The sequence below is a fragment of the Solanum dulcamara genome, chromosome 1 (genome assembly GCF_947179165.1).
Source record: "Solanum dulcamara chromosome 1, daSolDulc1.2, whole genome shotgun sequence".
In the NCBI taxonomy this organism is placed as follows: Eukaryota; Viridiplantae; Streptophyta; class Magnoliopsida; order Solanales; family Solanaceae; genus Solanum; species Solanum dulcamara.
In genome coordinates, this window is record NC_077237.1 from 51,471,676 (window position 1) to 51,479,596 (window position 7,921).

The 7,921-nt window shown below is 40.4% G+C and overlaps 1 pseudogene; it reads right to left on the reverse strand.

Moving 5' to 3' along the window:
- Window positions 1–552: 552 nt before the first annotated feature.
- LOC129904966 (5S ribosomal RNA) lies at window positions 553–672 on the reverse strand (annotated as a pseudogene).
- Window positions 673–7,921: the final 7,249 nt, after the last annotated feature.

The following is a 7,921-nucleotide window of genomic DNA, read 5'->3' on the forward strand; positions in this document are numbered from 1 at the left end:
AAAATGGCAAAAGTAAGGTGAAGGCAATCGATATGGGAATATATTTGAGATGGGTGTATAAACTTCAATAATATATCTTGCCGAACCAAGTTAAAAAGGTCCAGAGGCCACCAATAATTGGATGAAAGCCAGAATACTATGTAAAGCAGCGTTAAAAAGGTTGTGACGAGACCTTGAACAACATAAAACTAGAAGGCAACTGCGTATAAAATAGAAGAATGTACCAATGAAAGGATATCGGATAATTCAAGAGACACTACGAAGGAGAATGACAGCATGCTAGACCAAAAGCCAAAACGTTGGTCATAGAGTTAGTCGCAAATGATGTTGCGATAGATAAATAACCAAAGGAAAAGGAATAGAAAGCCTCCTGTGGTAGTAAATGAGGAGAACACAAAGTGAATAGAGGATAGTGGAGCTAAAGGTCTACGCCGACACTGGATGCAAGATAACAGACGAAAAGACAGGGCAAAACATAAAGACTCGCGAGACAACGCTGAGGTAAATCTGGAGCTAAGTTGAGTGCCCGCATCTCTTGGAAAAGGTTACAATGAAACGCGACACGAAGACTTCCCATGGAGGTCACCCATCCCAATATTACTCTCGCCCCAGCACGCTTAACTTCAAAATTCTGATGGAACTTAATGCGTTAGTGCTGGTGTGATCGCGCGAGATGGAGGAATCTGAACTAGTGACGGAGAAACGATATGAGATTATGTACCCAGAGTATTATAAGATACGTTAAGGAAATTGTAACAAGGGCTTAAGCAAAACAAGAAGGATTAGCTAATTGCTAATTGAGGACGCACTCGAATGCCACATCTCTTCAACATAGAGCTAGTTAATGAGAGGGAAACCGCAGAATGGCTAAATGGGCCAGTGGGCGAGGGAATTTCGACACCACTTGGTAGCCAACTTTGAGGGTGAAAAAGCAGAACCCAAAAAGTAAGGGTACCAACTGATGTAATTTACGAATGACAGGAAGTAGTACCCAAGGTCGGAAATTTCACAATATGACTAGGACTACAAGTCTCACTTCGCACTCCAACGCCAGATAAATCTGGAGGGAATGCTACTGGTGGATTAACGATATTAGTCCCTTCCTCTTCGATCAAAGGTTACCTACTCCGCCGAAAAGGTGAAAAATTGTAGAGTAAAAGAGTGGTAGGATCTTACGGAGTCCCCATAGCTATTATCCAAGACGAAGGAGCCCAAGTTACAGTTAACCACCGAGAATCAGTCCGCGAAGAAATTGGGAAGACACATAAGTCTTCGTATACTACTTTACCCTCAAACCTGATGAACAAGCTAAAGCGTACCATTTAAATGCTAGAAGATATGTCATGAGCTGGTGTTGTTAACTTTAAAGGTAGCTGGGATAATTATCCATCACTTATCAAGTTCCCTATAATAATAATTACTACTTCAGTATCCCAGTGGCCCCATACAAGAATGGTAGAGCAAGACGTGTAAGTCCCCTATTTGATGGGTCGATGTTAGGAAGACTAAGCTAAAAAGGCCCCGACATGATTAACCAAACTAGTGACTAAAATCCCAGAGTCGGCAGAAATGATATTCAGATAATTGACGTCGACATACAGAGTTCAAGTTGATGATTGGATGTTCATAATAGGGTCACCTAGAAAACGAACTTGACCCAGAATATGTTAGCCTGTATCAAGTTACTCGTAAGGTGGGCAACGTGACTGGTAAGTTGAGCTTACCACCTCATTTGGAAACTATACGCCCAGTCCATAAGATAAGAATGCTTCGCAAGGGTACTGACGAGTCACCCAGGGTATTCCATAGATGAGGACTAGGAGATGAAATCTCGTGAAGAAAAACCTATCGCTCTCTTAGATCGGCTAACTGGAAGATTGTAGACTAAAGACGTGCCTTCCGTTAAGATATGGTGGAAAAACCAAAACCAGAAAGAGGATGACCGGGGAAACTAAAGAGAACATGAAACACAAGTATTCACACCTGTACTCGATGTCTACAGGTAACTCCAACTCTTGAGCACTCGTATGTTAATAATATAGATGGAAATGTATGTGCTAGCATAAAAGAAAAGACCCCCTCTATAATTTTTATAAAGTCTTAAAGGAAGTTGCATTTAACATTCGGGGACGAATGTTCTAAAGGGGGGAAGGATGTTACACCCCACATCTTCGAACTCGGAAGGTTCCTTAAGTTACTTAGAAGCTAGTATGTGAGCCACTTAAGTTACGACCCTATCGAACAACTCTAAGAAGGGAGAATGTGACACGTCATGGTAGGGAAGGTTGGATATAGGGTCAAGAGAAGTCGAAAGGAGTCGGAGGCCAAGTAATGAGTCGTAGGACTCGACTTATCTACGTAAGCTACTAATTTGGAAGTCTTACATACGTTAGTTACTTGATTACATACCAAGCTTACATAGCAAGGGTTTCATAGGCTCCTAAAGTGAGACGAGATTACAAATGAGACTACGAATCCACGAGGGAGGGAAAACAATTTGGACACGTGGCAGCCTAGGAGGGTGACATGTGGCAGCACCTCAATCAGGCAGGTGACCCACCTGCTTGGGGGAGGTGGACCCCACTGCCACGTGGCAACACCCCATTGGCCGCATGGTTGCGATGGCCCAATAAGGGCCTGACACATGTCACCCTTAGGGGATGACACGTGTCACCTCATATATATATGTGTATATGATTCTTAAGCTGTTCATTATACAAAAACATCAGCCAACATAGAAAAACAACGTGAGAAAGAGAGATAGAGAGGCAGCCATGGTCGTTGAAGATTAAAGGTAAGTTTTTTAATTTTCTTCCGTGAATTAATTATATACGGTGTACCTTAAGTATGTGGATACGTATATATGTATTCTAAGACGTTCATGGAACTAAAACTCCAGCTTTGCAATTGGAATTTGGTAGAGAAAACAAGAGAAAAGCTTGAAAGGGACTAGGGAGAGGGGCTACGGATTTGACCCTTTTTGGGTAAGCTTCCGAGTTTCGTTCCGTGAATTGATTAATTATGGCATCCCATGTTTATATGAAGATGTTTAATAATGAGAAAATCCAATTTGGGTCAGCGAGGACGTCACACAACCAGCTCGCTCAAGTTCAGCGCGTTTGAAGAAGTTCTGAGTTGCAATTTGGCTAGTTTTGGCCAATTTCGGGTAAGGTAAGGCTTATTATTTAAATTTGGAATTTATGGTGTTATTATAGGGTGTATTAAACACCTTTTGGGCTGCTGGAAGTTGTGGAAAAGTCGTAAAAAGTCCGACGTTCGGAATAAACTAAATTGAAGTCGCTATAGTTGAATTGTTGTTGAAATAGAGTTTTGTTCTTATGAGTTGCTGATGCAGGGGTGTGGCTTGTGGTTTTTGGGCCTAGATATGTTCTAATGTGGGTTAGGGTGCTGATGGTAGAATCCACATGACCCCCCGCTGCGTATAATTAAAGGCGTTACAAAATAAAGGCTAGACGCTCTAGTGTGATATCGTATTTTTGAATAAGTCGTTTGGAGTTTATGTTGTATATTGTTGGTATAAATTGCTGCAGGTTGTTGTTGTTGGTTGGATGTAGGTCTTAGGAACCTAATTGGAAATTTGGATAGGGCACATTATAGGGGAAGTGCTGCCCAATTTTCGTTAACGCCTTAACAAACTAAAGAACTAGTCGAGGAAACGACTAAGGAAATAGATTCCATTAATATTAAGGCGTAACCTAAGATGCTGGAAAGTTAAGAGTAGTTGATATTCGTATTACTTTCATATTGAATAGGTTCAGAAGACGACGAGACGAGCAGGATAAAGGGTAACACCCAAGAGGTATGTAAAGCTTTCTCTTGGCATGTTTTGGTATAAGTTCGTACATCTATCTTTCTTTCCTTTTGGCAATGTTTAGCCTTAAGCGAATTGTAGAAGTGCGGGGATAATTACATTCCCAGAATTCCGAGTACACCTCATAACCCCTATCCACTGTTCAGTATTAGAGTTCCTGTGAAGATTAAGTATTGCCTAGTAGGGCTTCTATGTGTCAGAAGGTAATGTATGGGAAGCTATCTCTCATTTTCATTGATATGTATTTGGTACAAAAATGAGGTTACAATGCCATAGTGGTTCACCGAGCCCCGTGAAGGGCCAGGTACGAAATATGTATATGAAGATCACCTGAAGGAAAGTACAGACTATATAGAGCTTATTCTCTTTCTTCTTTTGGGGCATGTCCTTGTCTTAGTTATAAGTTGAATCTGATCTGAACTCCGAGGTATCTCCACTCTTAAACATCTCTTTATTACTTTTGAATATTAAACTCCTATAGTAGTTGAACTACTTTCCCTGGAAACTTTTATACATTAAAGAGGTAACAAATGTACAGGCTCTACATCCTAAGGACTATAAGGTAATAAGTGTTTTTGATTCTATAAATTATTTGGCCCTATTTTAATACATGTCCAGGGCCTCCGAGATTACTTTTGAGACAACCCATAATGGCATTTAAGGGACACTCGAGTTGACTACACCGTTACTCGGGTCCTAAAATAGAAGCTTAACTTTATTATTCTGTCGAGTCTCTGATAATGATTTAAATTACATATAGTTACTCACTACTCTACTCGTGTATATTGTAACACTTCTTTCCCTGAGTCCCGATCTAGGATATATTCTCGTGCACACTTCACTGCAAAACTCCCCGAGTCCCTCACTAGAGGGCCAGGATACACATGTATATATATATGATGATGATGTGTTGTAATAAGGTGGTGATGGCATCGGGCCTATGATGGTCCTACAGATGTGATTCACCGGACCCCTGAAAGGGCCGGCTATATTGTATAAATTGAGCATGCATGCTTTTGTGATTCACAGAGTACAGGTACATGACTTCGATTTATTAATTTGTTCCCCCACTTCTCTATTTTGAATATACCTCCAGTGTATTATGTTACATTTTACATACTCAGTACATATGTCGTACTGACCCCCTTTTCCGAGGGGGCTGCATTCATGCCCGTAGGTATATATACAGATTTTGGGAGTCCGTCAGCTTAGGATTCCATGCAGCTCAGCTGGAAGAGGCTCCATTGTATCGGGGCCTAGTTTTTGATACTGTCCACGGATGTATAAAAATTGTTTTGTCCATTCAGGGGTACGGCGGAGGCCCTGTCCCACCATATGTTGTCATTTATATGTTTAGAGGTCTGAAGACATGTATATGTGGGTTGTTTATATCAGTTTGATTCAGCTGGGTCCACATGGTAGATGATATATGTTATTATGTTATGGCAGCCTTATCGGCTTGCGTGCCTTGTCATGTTGTGATACAAATGAAAAGGGCTACAGGTTTATGAAAATATTATCGCCCAGTAGGGCTCTATGACCTGATATTATCTTATTTACGATTTAGTGTGACCTCAACTAATAGATATGTGTACGGGGGGTCTAGGTCGGACCCTTGTCATGGCCCACGGGGTTGGGTCGTGACAACTAATCTTGGCTTTTAGCAGAAGGATGACATCAACAGAAGGAAGTAATTGATGACATGAGAATTTACGAAGCACGCAGGTAATTAAAGGCACGGGAGATATCTGTTGGGTAAGGTATTGACATATGATTGAAATGTAAAGGCGAAACCTGAAAGAAAAGTAGATAGGGAAGGGCAACAAATGCAGTTCGAAGTTGGACATACGAGGTAAGTCCATTATTTTCATACTATTTTTGATATTAAAAGCCCTATGTGGCTGCGATATGAGATGATATTGAAAGCCCTATGTGGATGTAATGTGATATGAAGATATATATGTGTAGGCCTTATGAGGCATTGTTGGTATTTTCTGCATGCAGGTTTGGGATAAGTAAGGAGTATAGAGGAAACTTTGCTAAAATTTTCCCAAAACAAGGAAAGCGAATGAAACATAGACTTTTAGTATGTCTTGAAAGTTGATACCAAGTACCCCTATTATGTTTACCTAAAGTTGTGAGAGGTACCTTTTAGATCATCGATAAGGGGTACCCTTTTTACTTGGAGAAGTTTATTTCAGAGAAACAAAAGCCTATTTAAGTGGCAAAGTTTAGACCACGGTATCTCCAGCCGTATTTGTGCTATAGGAAAGGAAAGAAAAACTCCGAGTAAAGGGTAAAATGTCCAACAATTAAGTTCACTTTTCTTGAAAAGTACCAAGCCCCAACTCCTAGTTGAAAGTTAGATAAGTTGTTCATAACTCGAGGATAACTTCAAAAGGAGATTAGGTAGGTCAAGTATTAAAAGAAGTACTGTGATGTCTAAGAAATTCTAGTTTTTTCCAACAATGGTTGGAAAAGGGGTTACGATAACAGTTTATAGTTCTCCACCAACTCACTGGAGAAAGAAATGCTAATAGAAGCACCCCAGAGGGATGTTACGAACTGAATGTGAGTACGAATGTAAAGGTGTGGTATAACAATATGGGGATAAAGTAAGACCAATAGTAAGGCACACTTGGTATGTGTTGACTAAATCAAAAGCCGTTGTTGGGTACATAGTAAGGGCAAGGGGCATAAGGTACAAAGGAATGACGCGTGTACACAACGTTGCCCCGAAAATAATGGAACCCTTAAAAGACAAAGACGACAAACTTAAGGAATAAATGGCGCAACTTCCATTCGCCCCAAGAAACAAAGGGTATAGGTTGGGATAAGGCTATTACTTCAAGAGAACCTTGAACAAGTTATCATCGGAATACTAGTACTGCCTAATTGAAATTGGAACAACTACATGTCCTAATTAATTCTTGGATGAAGACAAGTAGAAGGTGGATATGGACAAGTTGTTCCATGAGTCCCATTACTCAAGTACAAATTAATAGATGAGGTGTTGCACTATGTATGAGAAGGGTTCTCGACGCTTTGTGATTTAGCTAAGGTCCCGTACATGGATAATCAGGTTGGAAAGAAATATGCAAAAAGACGGGGACATGATGCAGTACCAAGTGGTATGAGAAAGGAGTTTGGATGAAATTGAGACTGGACATAGAGACATAGAGCAAGGTATAAGAAGAAAAAGGTGTAGATACCCTCTAAAGGGGGTAAGCCAATAAGAGAATGGCAAAGGTAAGGTAAAAGCAATTGATGTGACAACATATTTAAAATGGATGTTTAAATTTCAATAAGATCCCTTACTGAACCAAGTTAGGAAAGTCTGGAAGTCACCAATAATTGGATGGAAGCCAGAATGCTATGTAAGGCAGTGTTAAGAAGTTTTTAACAAGACCTTGAATGACATAACACTAGAAGGTGGGTAAGTATAAAAAGAAAAGGGCATAGCAATGAAAGTATATCGAATAACTCAAGAGATACTAGGGTGGATAATGACATCATGCTAGATCAAAAGCCAAAATGATGGCTATAGAGTTGGCCGCAAAGGAGGTTGCGACAGATGCATAACCAAGGAAAAGGAAGAGAAAACCTCCTATGGTAGGAGATAAGAAGAGTAAAGAGTGAGTAAGGGAAAAGAAAGAAGTATAGTAAGATGGGACACAAGCAAGTTCCAACATGAGTGAGATGTGTACAATAGAATAAACCAGGAGACGGAAGGACTATGTCTACCTCCTACAAGTTGTATCCGAATGGTTGTGCAACCTATGGATGTGTATATACAAGCATCGGGATAAATGAGTAAATACATGGTAAAGGGAATAGGAGTTCAATAATGACAATACGGTTATGATATTTTGGGAGACTCTACTGAGAGATGCGAAGATAGGTTAAGCCAAACTATCGAGATGGAATTAGTACTATGGGCAAAGTAAGACATGACCACAGTTGGACCAAAGATCTACCCCGACATCGATGGTAAGATAAGGGAGGGAACAGTAGGCTAACACATGAGACCTAGCGAAACAACGCTAGTATATTTCTCAGGTTAAGTTGAGCACCTTCTCATATTCTCGT